The sequence below is a fragment of the Melospiza melodia genome, chromosome 2, assembly GCF_035770615.1.
Source record: "Melospiza melodia melodia isolate bMelMel2 chromosome 2, bMelMel2.pri, whole genome shotgun sequence".
NCBI lineage: Eukaryota > Metazoa > Chordata > Aves > Passeriformes > Passerellidae > Melospiza > Melospiza melodia.
Genome location: NC_086195.1, coordinates 64,541,470 through 64,560,783, shown reverse-complemented (window position 1 = coordinate 64,560,783; position 19,314 = coordinate 64,541,470). Strand labels below are relative to the sequence as shown.

Sequence of the window (19,314 nt, the reverse complement as noted above, 5' to 3'; positions counted from 1 at the left end):
GCACAGTGAAGAAATTCTTCCTCATACTCAGGTGGAACTTCCTGTGCATCAGTTTCTGCCCACTGCCCTGTGTCCTAGTGCATGGCACCACAGAGAAGAGCCTGGATCCACCCTCAACACCCTCCCTGCAGACACTTAGAGACATTGATGAGCCCCCTCTCAGACATCTCGTCTAAAGGCTAAACAGGCCCAGCTCTCTCCAGCCTGTTAATAAATCTTTGTAGCCCTCCACTGGACCCGCTCCTGGAACTCTGTGTCTCTCTTGGACTGAGGAGCCCAGAACTGGACACAGCAGTCCAGAGGACCCTCTTCAAGGCTCCGTAGAGAAGAAGCATTGGAGGTGGAGAACAAGTAAGCACAGATGCACGAACTTGAGCCTGGGTTATACAGACCAACAGGAGATGGCACACAGTAACAAGGATTTCAACAATGTCAAGAGAGACTGACCAAGGATCAGACTTGTGCAGCCACACTGTCCTTCCTGACCTGAGCCTGGCAGGGGTAGGGGCTGGGCCAGGGGCTCGGCCAGAGGTTGGGGCACAGCTGCGGCCGCGCTCGGGATCCGCGGAGACCAGGCGGTGAGGGAAGACTCTTTTGGAAAATCCCCCTCTGGAAGAGGCTGGCTGGGGGAAGCGGGAGGGGTTCGGCAGCACAGCCTGGGATCGCGGAGGGAAGCCGGTGCCGCCCAGTGACCCGCCCAGCGGAGCGGCTCCGAGGGGAGGCTGCCGGCGGCCGGGGGAGCCGGCGGGGCGTGCGGAACGCAGGATGGCGATGGCCGCGGAAGTGACAGGAGTGGCTGCAGCCGCCTCAGAGTGCGGGATCTCGCAGCGCCCCCACCCCCATTTGCCGTCGCTGGGCTTCTGCGAAGGAAAGCAGGTCGGGGGGGCGGAGAGAGAATGGAGGAGGGGCACGGCGAGGAAGGGAGGGAGGGGAGGGGGAGAGAAAGCGAGAGGAGCCTGGAGAAAGGGATAAGGCAGATCCTGGGAAGCGAGAGAAAGAGAGACTCCTGCAGGAGGGGGACCTGGGCGAGGAGAGGACATTGCCGGTGAAGGGCCTGGAGGGGAGCGCAAAGATCGGGACTGCTCACAAGCATCCGACTTGTTGAAAGACGTCGAGCGAGGCCAGAGGCTGTGCCCGGGGCCGGGGGACAAAGCGGCGTTGGGCGCGGAGCGAGAGGGAGCTGGCGCTGGCCCGCCGGGATGGTGCAACTCGAGCGGTGAAAATGGTCTTTGTCCAACTTTTCTGATGCCGGGAGGCCGGGCGGCACGGCTCTAGCGGGAAGGGCTCCTGCGAACACTGCTCGAGTAATGCTGGGAAGTGGAGGGGGTGTTGCTGGAGTCCTGCACAAGGTACCGTGGCGGGCGGGCGAGGACGGGCATTGTGAGTCCGGCCGGAGCGCTCGGAGCGAGCGGGACGTGGTGGCGGGTACCCGCGGGTCTCTGCCGTCCGGGGGAGGGGGCACAGAACAAACGGGGACTACTTCGAAAGGGGTTAAAACTCCTCAGGCGATGTTCTTTTGCCTCCTTTCCCGGTGTGTGCTGTTCAAAGGCGGCGTTACCGGGACCCTCCCCCGAGCGCACGCCTGCTGTCAGGTGCCGGCCGTGGGCACGGAGAGGACAGATGTGGGGAATCGGGTCACGGCCTCTCCGCTCACGGAGACTGCCATCAGCCCCAGTGCCCTTCCACACGGCCGTGCTGCCTTTGGTCTGCTCCACGAGCCGTGTTTCCCCTCTCTCCAGCCCTGGAGAACCGTAAGGAAATGCTGCCTTTGAAGTCTCTGAAGTGGGGCTTGATGGATGCTGGTGTGGGTTCGCGATCCTCGTGGAACGACACAGGGGAGGCTGTGTGGCCTTGTTTGTGGGTAGGGTTGCTCAGCGCTCTTGTGGGGGACAGATGGCTGTATGAGTGCTTGTGGCAGAGAAAAGCCATGTTAGGCTATTTTTCAAGGAGATGATGCAAGTTACTACTACTCAAGCTAAATAAATCTGTGAATGTGGGAGGGGCTGTTGTGATGGGTAATTTTTATTTTGCCTTTTGTGGGATCTACTAAGATGATTTCACTTACTCTGGAGTTTCTCTTGCTATTGCCACACTGATTCGGTTGGGAAGGAGTGTGAGTATCACCTGCCTTTCCTACAACTTCCAGAAATCGGAGAGTGAAGATGGGGAAGCAAATCTCCTCCCAAGGGGCATCCTTCACTAGCAGAGATACCAAGTCATGCAGATTCATGATGAAGGAGAGTGAGGGGGCAAATGGAAACAACAAAGTCAAAGGAGAATTAGCTGCCACCAGACACGTCTGTTAGAGAGACAAATCTGTAGCCTCAGCTGCAATGAAGGAGGAGGCTTCCTTTTTCATTGTTTTATAGGTTCTAATCCAAAACATGGAACTGGGTGTGGGTGCACCTCATGTTTAGTCACAGCTGATCCACCTGCCCTAAGCCATTAATACAATATGTATTGGCTACTTTTAGATATTTCTTCATTCCCAGTTTGAAATAATTCCAATGCTGGTGTTCCATTGGGAGAAGGAAAGGAAAAGATAATCTGCAATCTAATAATCCTTCTCACCCCATCTCATTGCAGAAAAAAAATACTGTTTTTCTTTAGAAGTTCATTCCCTAAATTCAACACCTTGCACTACTTCAGTTTACTTTGCTAATGTATTGGCAAGCTTCAGATAACTGCACATAATTGCATCCTTTCCTTTTCTGCCTTTTTACATGTATGCTCTCTGAGCCAAGTTACATAGGTGCAGTTTTTAATTCATTGACTTGTGTGCCCCTTTAGCCACTAAACATTTTTTCTTGTTTTCTGAGTTCTCTCCTATTTGACATTCTTGCACTGAGCTGCTCAGAATTGTTTGCATGGCCATGTGTTTTGATTTTTGGAAAAAGCATCACTTTGGGGCACTGGATATTGTATGAGGTAGGATTGTATCTCTTTCTAATTTAATCACTGAAACCCCACAGAAAGTCATGTTTTCTTGCATTGTGCTGAAGTTCTCAGCTCTTCCAAGCTGTTATCTGTGGCATGAGCACCTTAGGACTTTTTGGAGGGGGTTGGGGAGGAGATGTCTAATTATTTTTTCTTTTGCCCAGGGCTGCTACTGTCTTTGCCTCCCGTATTTTTCTTGGAGGCTGACCAATGGCACAGTGTAAATCCTTTTTGGGGGGAAGGCAGCTGGTGGCTCCAAGGAGACAGCTGCTTATTCTCCAGCGTGCTCCCATAGGCTGCCAGCAGATGTGTCTGACGAGGGAGCTGATCCCTTAGCCCATTGAGAATTGTCTTCCTTATGCCTGTAGGGATTCACTGTGTGGATCCCTCTTTGTGCCCAGGTGCAGATGGCTTCCCCTTCTCCCCTCTGATATTGCATGTGCCATATGCAGAGAATCATGTAAGAGATTAGTGTATTTCTCCCCCCCCCTTATCTCTTGTGCCTCCAATTAAGACAGTTTTGGTTTTTGGCCAACTTTCCTTCCCTGGATTGTCAGAAGATTTATGCATACTTTTCCTCTGGTTCAGGAATGCTCCTGTCTTCAGATCTGCTTTCCCTAAAACCTTAGTTTCCTTGTATTTCATTATCCATCAGCAGTGCCTGTGCAGAGGGTTAACCTGAAGTCCCTACAGATTAGTGCAGAGTGCTTTTGGAGCACACCTAAGGTTGCACAATATATTTTTATTTTTCATTTCTGTGGCCATATTGCATGTATTTACTGCACACATAAACAACAGAAAGTGGAAGAAGTACAAATTGGTGGTCAAGCTAGAGCTTTATAATGTCATTTAGCCTGCAAACAAGAGGGCAGTGTCTTCTAAAAAGGGTGCTGTCATTAAAAAGTATTTATTAAGAATATTCCAGATTGTCTGGTTTTAGTCATAAACATGTGATGATTTTTTTCAAAAATCTCAATGACTTATTTCTGTGAAAAGTTGAATAAAGGTTTAGGGGGAAACTGATGAGCCCCTATAATACTGTCATTATTTAGTCTTGTTTGCTGTTGGTTTTTTTCTTAAACTTGATTTAGTATTATATTACAGTTATATCTTGCTGTTGATTTTGATTTTGTTAGCAAGTTTTGTATCATCTTACAGAAATACAGGTAAGGTATTTCTTCCAGCTACCGACTGCACACATTCAGCAGTTTTCCAGCTCATTATGACCTTATACTTTAGCTTCTACCTGATAAGTCTTGGGTTGGATATCACTCTTCTCTCATGTTTGCTCTTTGGCAACCACGAAGTGTCATGGGCTTCAGGGGTGTTCACAAATGTAACACAGGTGTATTTTTTAAATAATTCTGTAGATGTTGTACAACAGCAAACTCTCACTTTTTCTCCAGTGCTGCTGTGTGAACAGACCCCCAAAAGGATAAAAGCTCCTTAATTGCTTATATCAGCCACAGCAGTCAAACATGTGAGCAGCAATTCTGAGTAAGAAAAAGCCATTTCATGTTGTCACTCTTCTCACACTTGATTTATACAAGGAGTTTTAAACTTAACAAATAACTACACTAGTACTTCCTTCTCAGAGGCACTCTGTTGTGCTTTCAAGAAATACTCCTCTGCCACCAGAAATAGAATTTTATCGGAAGGGTACTGTTAATATATGTTGTGTTTTAAAAAATGCAATTAAAATGCATGTACTTTTTGGAGATCTTATCACCTTATTTTATACTGAAGGTGCTGTCTTGCCTCTTAAAAAGTCATCACGGAGCAAGCTGATGCTTCTGTCACAGAGGTCCTACTTGAAGATTGTTCTTGAGACCGCTTCTGACAAAAGCTCTTCTAGTCACTGGTTTCAGTTTTCCGTGCCTCCAGAGGCCCCTGTGCATTCTGCTGCTCAGGCCTGCTTGTCAAGAAGATTTTTGTTCAAACGTTTCACATGCACACCCCCACGCCCGCGTGCACGCGCGTGTGCGCATGCCCGTGTGTGCACACAGCTGCGGGCAAAGAGCAGGAAAAAAGGCTGTCCTGGCAGCAGAGAAGATGCTGGGTACTGTAAGAGCACAGCCTCTCCAGCTTGAAAACTGCAGTCTTACACGTGAAAGCTGAATCCTTAAGCTCTTGATTCACCTTAGGATGGAAATTCTCGCCAGCCCAGACCTGCACATTGAAACATACATGACTTCATTTTCAGACAGGCTTTTTTTTTTTTCCCCCTGTCTCCTTAAGCTTGCCAAGTAAATGATTCCTCTGCTGATTCTGCAGTTTCCAAGTACAGTTTTTTGCTCTGTGCCATGTCTCTGGAAAATATCCAACATGTCTAAATCATGTAATTAAACCCTAGAAGCTAAAGACTGAGAACTACTGGCTCTTTGTAAGATATTTCTGTTTTAGCATACTGATGTTTCTCCAAGTTACTGTAAAGCTTTCAAAGCTCCCTAAATGACCTGATCTCTCTCCCACTTACTGCAAAACACTCACATGATATGAATCTGTTTGGCCCAGCTGACCACTTCAGAGGCAGTGTGTAGGATACAGACGCCTGTGTGGAAGCCTTTAGCATCAGGCTTACCACAGGCTCTCTCAGATCCTGGGGATGTCTGCAAATGGAAGCATGGTTCCTTGGCAGAACTCTCTTATCTTCTTAACTATTCTCTAAGAAGAGAGTGGGATGTCACAAGAGGGACAACATTACAGATCCTTCTGGGCTGGTTTTGAATAATTTCAATTTGGAAATTCAAACTGGGCTGTTTATAAGACTGTTTGAATTTCCAAGTGTTAGGTTTCACGCACAGCTAGGATCAATTTCATTCCAGTACGCAGAATCTGGAATGCTTTCTGCACCAGGAAGATGTTTGAAATTACTCCTTCTTGGGTTTGAGCCAGGAAGAAGCTGCTGGAAGCACAGCTGGATTGGGATGCACGCCTGTAGTTGTCTCCCAGATGGTCCCTTCCCTTCCTAATGTCAGTAGGCTTTCAGCTGGTGCCAGCAGCAAGGGGGATGCAAATATGTACTGACATTTTCACTTTTCAGTGAGTTTGCTAATCCCGTTTGGTGCATGTGTTGTCCATAAAGGGGCTACCATATCAGCAGTTAGCACTGCCATCACTATGGTGTCAGGAATGGAATAGTGCTGTTGAGGAATGTTTGTTTCATTGCTAGTGCAGAGAGGATCTTAGTGGTCTTCTCCTCTTCCAGTATCTAACCACGTCAGAAGTACATAAGGATGTTCTCATGTGATGTGAGAACAAATTCTGGTGACTTGAGTGTAAATCAGCAGTCTGTTAAAATCTAGGGGATAGGTAGAGGCTTTGACAGAGGGAATTTTCTTACTTTGCACGTGCCTTGTTCTGCTGGGACATGTATGTGGAGTCAGATGCTGAAGAGTAATTAGTCTTCATTTTGAGCCTTGCTGTAGCTACCTTTTTGCTTGGGGCCCCAGGCTGAGCACCAGAAAGACATTTGGTGAAATAACGTAATGGGAATGATGCATGACTTGTGCTCCTTGTTTCAGTCAGAAGTTCTCTTAACTCAGACTGCAAGAATGGTGTTGACGGCTGTGTGTTTCTCATGGGTGATTTTACCACTCTTGAGTTAGAAGTGGCTCTGGATGGTCTCAGAGAACTGCAGGTTCTTGGAAGAGCTAAGGACATCTTCGGGCAGAAGATGGAGGGCCATGAAGGGAGGGCCAGAAAAGGCCAGGAAGAGGGGTGAAGCACCTCTTCTGAAGACAAGCTGAGAGAGCTGAGATTGTTCAGACTGGGGAAGATTCTGGAGTGACATTATTGTGGCCTTCCAGTACCTAAAGGGGATGTAAGAGAGCACCTAAATGTTCCAGTACCTAAATGTAAGAGAGCTGGAGTGGGACTTTTGGCAAGGACCTGTAAGCAATACAATATCTGGGAAAGACTTCAGACTTGAAGGGTTAGTGTAGAGGAGGGAATTCTTTACTGAGAGAGTAGTGAGGCTCTGGAACAGGTTGCCTGGCGAAGCTGTGGATGCCCCATTCCTGGAGGTGTTCAAGGCCAGGCTGGATGGGGCTTGGAGCGACCTGGTCTAGTGGAAGGTGTCCCTGCCCGTGGCAGGGGGTCAGAATTAAATGGTCTTTAAGGTCCCCTCCAACCCAAACCATTCTGTGATTCTGTGAAATCAAATTAGTGACTAGATCCCTGTTACCTGAGAGGAATCGCTTTAAAAATTGTCTCCTAAATAGATTCTTTTGATTATGTCTAATGGATTACCCTCCAAAAAGTGTGTGTGATGAGAGAGTGTGAAGAAAGCACATCAGTCTTCAGAAACAGAGTAAAACCAAAAATGTTAAATTCTTTAAAAGAATTAAGCTAAAACAGATCTTACTCTGTTTGATAAATTAACACCTACTGAACAGTCCTAATTGAAAGGATCAGAATAGGGTCCGATGAATTGTACATTTCCTGCTTCTCTTGGCCAATAGTCTGTACCAGGCCAGTGTTGAAAAGAGTTGTGTATATGGAAGTCAGAGTGGGAAGGGGAACTTGCCCTAAATCCTTAGAAAGTTCTTTTAAAATTAGTTTTTAGATTATTTTTTTAAAGGCTTGGCCTTCCCCTCTTCCACCCAGATCATAGCATATCAGCCTGGCATTTTCTACTTTTTTTTCTTTTGTGCCTCTGAACCCGTGGTGTTGAAATTGTACAGTCCCTGACTTCATGTCACTAATGCAAATGCACAGAGACTATTTGTGTTTGACTGTGTGAACTTGTGTGCCACCGCACTGATGAACTGGGAGCTCAGTGAAGAGCCACAGAAGTGATTAGGTGACTACAGGGAATTTTTAAAATGCTATTAAAAAGCACTAACTTACTGATGAGTGAAAAGGGTTTGCTCTGGAGTAGCTAGAGTACCTAAAAGACTATTGACAGGATTCTAGGCAATGTGCTGGCCAAAAGGAAAAGGGCTGGCTCAAACTGCCCAAAGTAGATGGGTTGGGGTTCAGTATTAAGGTGTGTTTTCTTCCAGCAAAGGCCCACATAGATTGTAGAAAGTCATGGAAGCCTTATTGCTAATGACATTTAAAAATATGACTAGGGAAGCCTAAAGAAATGCACCAACAAAAATCCTGCCGTTGATATGAGACTGTAAGCCAGATGTTGACTCTAAATAAGGGTGCCCATCCCCTTTATTTAATTTCTATTATTACAGTTTTGCCATCAGCTGGGGAGATACTACCTTCCTGACAGAAAACATATCTTGGATCTGCTCTGTTAAGACCAAGACAGGTTGATATCCAAGGAAAGGAAGTGGTGTATTGTACTCACTCCATTTTAAATGTAATCCTTTGGTTTTGAGGTTGGATGTGGATGTAACAAGAGCAGTGAGCCCCAGCATCCACACTGAAATATAAATAAGCCTTTGAGACACTGAGGAGGCAGGATGAACTCTGAGAATTATGTGTTGTTGCTTTCATCTCTGGCACAAAAAATAATACAAACATGCATTAGAAAGAGATGCTATGAGCCTGAAATATCCTTCTACCGTAACCTGCTTGGCCTTCCCTTTTCCTCTTAAGACTATTTCTGTTCTGCTGAAGTATTAGTGGCACATAATGTCCCCATTTCCTGAGGGTGGAAACATCAAACTGGAAATGCAGGATGGAGGAGGAGGGAAGGACCTGAGAACAAAATTGGCTGTTCTTCAGGCTCTGCCAGTGGCAAGTTCAAATTTTTGGTGGAGCTCTCTAACCCACTTTTGCTACACATGGGCTCTTTCTGATGCTTCACTAAACTCAGGTAATTGTTTCAAGCAGTCATTGCCGTTCAGATCATCTCTTCTTTGGAGCATTCATCTGATTTCTTTTCTTCAAGCTACTGTTTCTGCTTCAGTTCCCTCTCAGTTTTCTTGTAGATGAGAGCCAATTTTGGGCAACCTGATTCCCAAAATCAAAGTGAAAATCTGATTTTAGCCTTGAATCAACGTGAATCATTAGTGTTGTTCTCTAAATAATCATCTAGATGGTGACAAAAGTTGAAAGAAACTTAGTGTGAAAGACCAAGTGAGATGTTTCTGAAGTCCAACAGAACTTCCATAATGTCTGTTCTTGTTGCTCAGTTCAGTCATTTTAACAGTGAGACCAAGGCACTAAGATGAAAGACAACTGAGTCTGAATGAATATTATGGATTTCAAGACTGGAACTGAAGACAGCAAAACTGGAGAAACCATATATTTTCTTGCCTTGGTTCTAGGTCTCATGGTTCTTTTCTCTGTGTTCTCAAGAGCTTGCTGCCAAGGCAGCTCCCTTATTGCCTGTCTGCACAGTGAGGTAACACCTCCTGCAAAAAATGGCTGTGTAGTAGTAAGTGTTGGTATGGTGCTCTTCTCAGAGTATGACCAGTGCAGTGCAGGGTTGTTTTGTGATGTTTGAATACCTAACATGAATTTGAGACTCAAACTAGTGGTAGAACAGACAGAATTCCCATCTTGGAAAACAGTGGTCATAAAAAAATGATGGCTGTGTAGTAGAGCTCTTCTCTGGGCCATTTTCTCCCTCCCTCATAGCTTCCTAGTTTTGTGCATATATTTCCACATCAAACGCTCTAATTTACGTGCTGGAGCTAAAGCTTGTATATTGTACAGCCTGTTGGTGCAGTCAGCAAAATGTAAGGGAATCTGCTTGACTGAATATAATTTTTTATTCTCACTCCCATTTGGGGAATATGTTATGTTACAGACCTCTGTTGGGGCAACCTTATGAACTCAAAAACTGGTATTTGTAATTCTGTGGGGCTATAACTAGATGGAAGGTAGCTGGTAATCATTTGCATGGAGTGAAGGTAGGAAAGTAGGTTTGGACAGCAAGGTCAAAGCAGTGAAAAAGTCAGTAAAGTGATCATGCTTCAGTGCTTTTCTGCCTTGTTGTTTTACAAAGAAGCATTCTTGCTTCTCTTAACAGGAATAAAAACAGTGATGATAAATAATACTAGTAATTAACTAGTTTTAAAAGTAGCCTCTATCTGCAAATGCATGAAGCCAACAATTTGTGAACCAAGCTCTATGACAGCCCAAGGCTGTGAAACTGATTAAAATGGAAAAAAGTAGTTTTAATTAACCCTTAAATTATGAAGCACATTCTCTGAAAACCCAAGCTGCCTCATTGAAGCCAGACAGGAGGTTAATAAAAAGAGCTGCACTTAAATTAAGATGCTTTAATATTATTAGTCCTTTCTGTAATCTGTTTTGAAATGACAGTTTCTCCCATGGAATGAAAGGCAATTTCAAAATGATGGGAATTCCCATAGAAGAGGAACATTATCTTTTAACCGGCTGTCAGTGCTGCCACTATATCCCAACAGGCAACATAACCTTGGATTCTGTGAATACAAATGACATGCATTTTCTGCTTATGCTAAATATTTCTTACTGTAAAACCCTCATGAAGTCAAAAGCAAAATTAGAGATGAGGACAGTAAGCATATTTTTGCAAAAATTGAAGTTCTTTACTGCAGCTGAAGAAAATATTAATCCTTACTAAAGGATTTTGCAAAGTGGTCCACAATGAACAGTTTAAGAAAAGTATTTTCAGCTTGTTCTTTTTTTCCCCTCCATTGTATCTTTTGAGTGTTTGTGCATGGATCTTGCTTCGTATATTTCTAGACATGCCATGTAAGGCTACATTCTTAAGTTACAATGGGAAAGAGCATTAGTATAAAACATCTCTTTTCTTAGACTTATTAATACCTTAGTGTTGCAAGCCGCTCTCACTTTTGCTCCTGCTCAACCCTTCAGGCCCTTGATTTCTTTTCCAGCGTCCTGAAAATGCCTTTAAGGCTGTTGTGCATCTCTGTGTTTGGGTTGTCTTTGTAGATTTGCAGTTGCATTTGCACACTTGGTCAGCAAATGTCAAGGTTATTTTTCTGATTCGTGGCGTTGCTTGTCTGGCCATCGCCAACACTATGCTTGGCTTCTTTACCACTTTCCACCCATCAGCAGACAGAACTTGGTATACAATAACTTTAATTTCACTTGGAAAAAAAAGCATGATCAGCGTTGCTGAGTAGATGAGAACATGATTTTAGGGACTTTCTTTTTACGTCACTGTCGTGGTTTAACCCCAGCTGGCGGCTGAGCAGCACACAGCTGCTCGCTTAGCCCCGACCCTCCCACCCCTCCCATCCCAGTGGCATGGGAAGGAGAATTGGGAAAAGGTAAAAGACATGGGTTGAGATAACAACAATTCAAACAGTCTAATAATTGTAGTAAAATAATAATAATAATAATGGTGATGATGTTGATGATGATGATGGAAAGGAAAGGGGGAGAGAGGCATAACCCCCAAAAACTACAAGTGACTCATGGTACAGTCACTCACCACCCACCGATGGATGCCCAGCACATCCCTGACCCATCATCAACAGATCCTGGCCACGTCCCCTCTGTTTATGTAGTGAGCATGACATTCCAGAGTGTGGAATATCTCCTCAGCCTGTTGGGGTCAGCTGTTCCTGGCCATGCTCCCTCCCAGTTTCTTGTCCATCTCCTCACTGGCAGAGCATGGGAAATTGAAAAGTTCTTGATTTAGAGTAAGCTTTACTTAGCAACAACTAAAACATCTGTGTTATTAAGAGTATTCTCATTCCAAAACACAGCTCTGTGCCAGCTCCTAAGAAGAAATTTAACTCTATCCCAGCCAAAACCGGGACTGCAAAACATTCTTTGTTTAATAACCATTTATGAAAATGTGTTATTTCCCTCCCCCTTTTAAATGCAGAAATAGGATGCATCTTTTTTCTTGTTTTCAGACGTCTTCTATTACAAAATTTCAGTGAATTTTGAGGTGTTTGTTTAAAATTAAGTTGTATCACAAAAGGAAATTTTCAAAGAACTTTTAGTACCACAGATTACTTTCACCTAGAAGTTAATAATGTGGTGATCTTCAGGGATACTTGAGTCTAGTATTCTAAACTTAAAATTCTGTACTTAGAATTTTGGAAATACAACATTTTACATAGTGCTTAACAAAGGTTTGCAGCTGTGCCCTAGAGTTTGTGAATTGCATATTTTTTTCTTTGCTGAAGCCTTATGTCTTCCTTTTGTACAGATGAAGGTATAATTGTTGAAGATAAATTATACTTGAAGTTGATAACATCGTGTGTATTTCTACATAGATAAAAGTGCAGGGATCTGTGCACAGTTGTGCTGAGAGAGGTATCCTGAGGAATTAGAGTAAAATCAGTAACAGGACAGTGAAGCCATACCCAGTGGGTACAGTTGTCATCTTCTCTTTCCATCAAAGAAGATAAATGTGATGAATAGCTGTTAATTCATTTCCCCCTGTTTGCACAGTCTCCTTTATTTACAGTATGAAAATTCAAAGGGAGTAATTTCTGTATCACTTCAATTCCTGTTATATTTTAGAGGAGTTTCCTGTTATATTTAGAGAAGAGGCAAGTAATGGATAACATAAATAACAATTAATTTCTTCACATTTTTCATTCTATAATGCTGTTAATATTCTGGAGCTGGGATTTTGCTTCCCGGTGTTAATGTTAGAAACTTGACTATAATTGCCAATGTTTCTTTGAAAATTACGCAAATGACTATAAAAATTGTCAGTGAAGTCAAATCTTGTGAGGTGGGAAGAAATTGTTTTCAGGAACTTAATTGTGTTTAATATGTATGTAATTCAAGTACATAATAGATGGAAGAAAGAATCCGTATCTTTAATCAGAATATTTTTTTAATTGCTGTAGTTTCAAGACTTCAGTGTCCATCTTTGTTAGGCATAGCAAAACATGATGTGGAGGGATTGAGAAAGGCTCCAGAAACATCGGGCAGCTGTGAATGAATTTTACTTAGGAAGAAAGACTAGATTTACAAGCCAAGCTGTAAAGCTGCTCTAGCCAAGTGTGTCATGGCAGAGAAGAGAGATTTAAGGGAAAGCACTGTAGTTATCTAAAGAGATGCTAACCTGGCCTCCTGTGTGGGTTGGGAGATCGCAGAGAGGCTCAGAATCTCCCCGGATACCTTCAGGCCGCACCTGGGGAGTCATCGGGAGGGAGCTGTTCTGCTGTCCGTGGCTCCCTTTTTAATTAGCGCAGGTCTGAGTTACCCTGGTGAACATGATTCAGCTCCGTCCACTGACTGTAGAGGTCATTTGAGTCATTATGCTTCTAAGCTGGGCACCCTATTAGAGCCTCAAGGGTTTAATAAAAATTCATGAAAATAAGCATCTCTTTCTTCCCTTTAAGAGCTATGGAAGTTCTTAATTTGGATACCACTAGGAAATGTATAATCAGAGCATGGAAGATCAGCTTCACAACGCCTGGTGTTTCCATGGTAAACAAGGAAATAAATGCCTTTCTTTGGAGAACATTCAGAATCAGCTTTTGGAGTCTCATTGTATACTTAAGGGATCCCAAGAGGAACAGACACAACTCTATCTAGATAATCTGTAGGAAGCAAATGATCAAGCCAGCTATGAAGTATGCTCTTGAGGAAGTATTCCTTTAAACTTAGTTATACATTTCATCTAGAGCGTTTCTCTCAAAATTAAATGAAGCAACTGAACAGACTGTAAAAAATCCACAAGGGTTTTTTCCATAAATCCTACTCTCGTCTCAGATATTTTCAAAGTAGTTTGGCGTCATTAAAAATAATCTCAATTAGTAACAGAGGATAAAAGGATATACAGCAGCTATTGAAATGATCTATTTATTTAGTCAATCATTTTTCTGTGGTGCTTTATGTGTCCCAGTAATAGAATTTTTGAAGAAAACACATTAACTTCATGATATTAAAACCCTGAGCGATAAATTATGGGTTGCTCCCCCCCCTCCCCTTTCACTTCCTGTTTGGGGCGTAGAAAGATTTCTATGAATAGCAGTTATTGTAATTATTGTCTAAGAAAGAAGGTAGGCAATATTATGTCATGCTCAGACTGCTGGACAGGCATTGAGTGACAGCTTTTCATAACAGCATTGTGGATGTTATCCCAGTGAGCCCTGCTGCAAGGGCATCCCAGTGGCAAAGGAGCAATTATAGTAGGACAGAACCGGGGGCAACAAAGGAAGGGGGGAGGCCTTTTGCTTGATGTGTAACACTATCATGATTCCCTATTTATCATGAATGAGAGGTATTAATTCCACTTTTTGTACTCTGCCTAAATGTGATGAATCAGTGTGCCGCACAAATTAATTGGAATAGTAGTTTATTGACTCTCCCAGATGTTGTGCTCATTTATCTTTTTAATGGTTCTTGCTGAGAGATTATATTAAGCTGATATGAGTCACAGTGCAAAATGTGCAGGAGGAGGAAAGACTGTGTTTGCAAAGGTACAGCGTTTTCTCTACACTGGAGAGTTCTTGAGGTGTATTTATTTTGCATCTAGGTCCTTTGTGTGAGGAATAAGTATGATAAATACAGGGAAAATTTGTGGAATCAAGTATAGCAGAGGGAAATTAGACCCATATAATGATTTCTACTGTGAAATAGGCCTAGAGGAGTCAGTTAACAATGAATGAGGAAGAAGCATTGTTCCAGTGGGAGGAAACAAGATGATTTGGAAAAGTTCTTGGAACAGATAAGAAGAATTGAAAACATAAAAAATTTGGCACTGTTACGACTTCAGCTTCTATTAGTAGAACAATATCAAATACGTAAAAATACTGTGTTGCATGAGGATAGACATCTTTCCAAATCTGTTAGAAGTTCAAAACGGGGCTTGGATGAATTCCTAAGGAGATACTAAAGTGAATCAATTGGGGGATATTCTCTGGTAATCTTTGTCTTACATTTGTGGATACTGGAGGAAGAGGAGGAAAGTGGGTCACATAGAGGTGAGGCTTGCAAGCCATCTGCACACAGCACCTCTTCCTGGCACTGGAGACACGGAGAAAACTTGGCTTAGGTGGACATTCATCTGCTTCTGCACATTCTTATGTGTTGAAGTGTAGAACTCAAAGAAACAGATATATTCAGGCCCTCATCTTTTCTCCAGAAGGCTTGTGCAGTACCTGAACAATCCTAGATTTTTTTCTTAATCCGAAATGCGTGCTTGAATTCCTCCTGTGGAAGCCAGACAGATGCATGGTTCTGATGAGTGGTTAATGCTATTTGATGTCAGGTTCTGCAGGTGGTGTCTGTCAGAGGGAAATAGGGTCACTGTACTTTATTTTCTGATATGTGACTACATATGTTCTGTGTAGTAAGTTAGAACGTGCTTCAGTGAAGGTCTGTCCAATGTTTTATGGTTGGAGTGAAGAGGTTGAGAAAAGGAGGGGTTTTGTTCAAAGCTTAGGTCCAGAAGAACCTGTGGCCAGCACAGAATTTACACTGTTTATCTAGCTGTCACTGTTTTTTATTAGTCTCAGAATGCTGTGCAAACCCCAGAAGAATAAAAAAGCAGTCCATTCTAAGGAGATTCCTCTTAGGTTTGTCAGGTGCATGACCACCTCCATCAAGACTCCAGACATATATCATTGGGGTGCTCTCAAATAAGTGACTGCCCAAACCTTGGAGCAAACCTGCTTCCTTTCTAAAAAAACCCACATGCACTGATGGAAGGGAATTCTCGATTAATGCTGACCTGTTTGGCGGCACTGGTGCCCTATGGCCCTTCAGGTGTCATCACTGACAATGCTTGAACTTTGAGGGAATCCTTTATTTACATAAAGAAGCTGCTGCAAAGCTACTGGCTGCATGAAATGCTTTGCCACGGCTTGGGTGCAGCATGGACAGACAGCCGCCCTCTGTGACAGAACTCTCACAAGCACAGAACTGTACTACTGTCAGCTGTTTTAGCACATGTGGGAGCACTATCACTACTGAGCATCATTTGCCTGGAGATAGTTCTGAAGTGTTCCCACCTCAAGATTTGAGTTCAGAAAAAGTGAGAAATTACAGCACCGGCCCTGTCTGGTGAGAATAAACAGGACTTAAACAGTGCCAGTCGCGCCAGGCATGCTGTTTCACATTCAAGGCTTTCCAGCTGAAATGGCCTGTTTTCAGTCTTGGGTAGAAGAAGCTTTGAGGTGCTTGGCAAGAGCTGACTCTCTTCTGTTGAGATAGAAAGCAAAAGAGATCAAAGGAGATTGTGACTACATATAAGGAAGAAAAAAATGCCCAGTAAAAAAAAAATAATTAGATTTCCCATTTCAGTGCTGCTACGGAAGCCCCAAAAAGTTGAGGAATCTCCATCCTTGGTGATGTTCAAAACTCACCTTGACAAGCTTCCCGAGGAACTCTACTCCCTTGCTGGTTGTTCAGCTAAGAAACCAGGATTCTTGGAAATAGTGGTGGTGATTGTATTTATCTCTTTAACTGGGAACTCAAACATAAATTTTGGTAATTGAGGTACCACAGTGATGGTGCCAAAGTAAACAGTCATGATAGCTTTGGTGAGTAATGTCAGGAGACAACCCAGAAACTTCCGTCTCCCATCTCTTGGAGCTTAGATTTACAGTAAAAATAATATGAGTGGTCTTTTCTGACTGCTTGGGATCTTCACAGTTTTATAGGGTTGAATCATTGAAAGACATTTTAATCCTCAGGAACTGTCGCTTCTCAGTTTAAAATTTTCAGGACTTCCAAGGAGATAGAAATGATTCTACTAGCTAAGGAAATATATGCCTAAAAATAGGTTATCGTAAGAGGTTTGACAGCTCGTACATGAGTGGCAAGTTCATGTACTTGGAGGAGAGAGAGGAAGAGAAAGGGTATTTAAGGAAGTTCTTCAAAGGATCCTGTCCACAGAGGGTGTATTGCTTTGCAGTTGGATTTGGAGGAGTGTGGGGAATAGTGGATTCCATAGCAAAGAGAAGTAATCTTGCTGAAAGCAGTTTTGGAGCAGGTAACTAGCTGAGGCGGCCATGGAAAGGTGCTTGTGTGGACAAGAGGAGAGGGTGGTTGGAAAGTTGGGATGGTTTGAGGTTTCTGTTTACGTAGTTTGGTGTAGGGTAGAAGTAGTAGGAGAACTAAAGAATGAAAGATGAGCGTCTTTGGGTGTAGTCAGATTCTGTACACATCAGGTGCTTGGGGGAAGGGCAGGGCAGTGGTTAGCAATTTAGGGGCTTGGTACTCTTTAATTCACAGAGGCTAGTGCTTCCCTCCTACTCTCCCTTAAATGCTTCCATAATGTTCTCTCTATCCTTCATTGTGGAGTAAGCATTTTTCATTGAGGTGTGGAAGAGGCAGAAAAAAAAATTTAAAAACCCAAAACCTAAAAAAAAAAAAAAAAAAAAAAAAAAGAAAAGTTACCTTTTTTATCTGCTAAATCACAACCAGCTTTTTGATTTAGCCACAGTTTATTTTGAGAAAAATAATTGCCAGCCTAATCCAGACAAAGGCTGCATGATTCCTCTTGAAGAGCAGTGTAACTTTGGTGGGATACAGAGGAAACCAGGATAAGACAAACAGATGTTGTAAGAGAGATGTGCAGGTGAGGAGGGCAGCAGAGGAACAATTGATTTCCTTGGAGCCAGAAATTGTTTTGTGTCTGGTTTTGTGTACAAGGGATTTTTTTAGTTATATCTGTTTTGTGGTAATTTCAATGCTTTGGTGTGAGATCCAGCAGCCAAAGTGTATTTGGGTTCTGTTTTCTGCTCTGTGACTCCGACATTATGTGACATGAGAATATCTGAATTGCGAGCTGTTTTCAAGCCTTCTGCAGATAAATGAGGTCCCTTGACTGAAATGAAAGTATTCTTCAGTTTGTTTGACCTCTGTTCCTACATTTGCTTGCCTTCATTATGAATCCTTATAAGTCCCCATCTCTTAGGATTTCACTGGTTCAATAAAAAACTTACAGATATTATAATATTATAGCTTTCCAGTACAAATGGTGAGTATTTATGTCTCCATGTAGAGGTGTCTTGCAGGCTTGATTTTGGTGTGCCCAGTCTTAGTTTTGGTGGCTCAGACAGCATCTTTACTCCTTTTCCAGGAGACTGCTGTTGTGTGCTTGGGTAGTTGTTTCTGTAAAGAAGGACTTTCTGACTTTTCACCCTGAAATTTTCTCCTCTTTGCAGTTGCATCCAGTGGTGTTTTTATTCTGTGATGTGTTGTGTTGTATACATGCTTCGTAAATAAGCAGTGCCTGTATCCATCCTCACATTTAATCTTAATTTTTTCTCAGTAATAGTTAATGATTTTATTTTTCTCTTTCCTCAGAAGGCATGGACCAAAACTTTTGCCTCTTGCTGAGATTCCTTTAGTTTCCCTACATTTTAATGATGCCCAGAGTGCCTTTGGTTCATCTGTCTTGGGTGCTCTAGGTTCTCACTGGGAGCAGCAGAAGAGAGAGCTGTTCCATCCTGCCCAAATTTCTCTCCCTCTCCAGTAAAGCAAATCTAATGGCACTCTGCTTTTTCTCATATTCCCCAGGCTGCTTTTTCCTCTGCTATGCCCAACTTGCTCAAATCCCCCACTGCAAGGTTTTCAGATAATTGCACTGAGGCTGCCCCTTTTAATTACAAATCTTCCCCCTTCCTCCCCTCTTTCAGCCAAGTTATTGAGCCATTTCTGTATATTGCCTGAGACATTTTTCTTTCTCCTTAGCTACGCTTCACTGTCTCACTGAAGACATTGGAGCATTTTCAGTGCTCTACGCAAAGAGCACCTGAAGAAAAAAACATACTGGCTTTCTGCATGCAACCTACATATTACTGTGATATTTCTCTGTTGGGCTGAGAATTGGACAGATGGAGCTAGAATTACCTTGCTTAGCAAAATTGTTATGCTGTATTGATCTAATGCAGTGCTGGATTAGGCTACATGCTGCTCCCTTACTGTAAGATAAGCTTTTATGTCAGGTTCTTAATGGTGGTGGTAGAGTTTTATTTTGATTTTTTCCCACTTAAGATAATAAACTTGGACTTGTGTGCTTTTTCTGACTCTAATGCAGGCTCCCTGTTTGACCTTAAATATCACAGCGTTTGCTTCCTCATGTACAACATATCAATGGGAAAAATACTGTCCAACTTATTAGTGTTGTGCAGTCATATGCTTAAAGGGACAAATGCCTGCATGTGAAATGCAGCACAAGTGTGTCAGCTGTGCAGATTTGTGTTGGCAAAAACTCTCCTGTCATGGCTACTGCCCTGCAGATTCCTTAAAAGGCAAAGTGTAAACTACAAGAGACAGAATTCGAAAAGCATACAGGGGAAATGGAATAGACACCTTCCAAGAAACATTGCCAAAGATGCAGAAAGGATCAGGACTTCAGTAATAGTACAGCCTATACTGTGGTAGAGATTAATGTTGATTTGGGAACCACACCGTCCCTGATGCTATGAAAGTCTCAAAATCTGTGTGTTCTGGCAGTGCAAAAAACACCTGTGACTGACTGAAGTCTTGAGGGATGAGTATATGGAAAATACTGGGTCTGTGCTACTCCTT

At 43.0% G+C, this 19,314-nt stretch overlaps 1 protein-coding gene across 2 annotated transcripts in view; it reads left to right on the top strand.

Annotated features, from left to right (window-relative positions):
* Positions 1 to 739: 739 nt before the first annotated feature.
* EPHB6 (EPH receptor B6) overlaps positions 740 to 19,314 on the top strand; it is a 66,816-nt gene continuing 48,241 nt past the window's right edge. The window contains exon 1 of one of the 2 annotated variants that reach the window (XM_063148585.1): positions 740 to 876. The gene's annotated coding sequence lies outside the window, so the exon portion shown is untranslated. Of the gene's footprint in view, positions 877 to 957; positions 1,350 to 19,314 lie in introns of those variants that run through there. The other variant, XM_063148584.1, reaches the window with a different exon arrangement.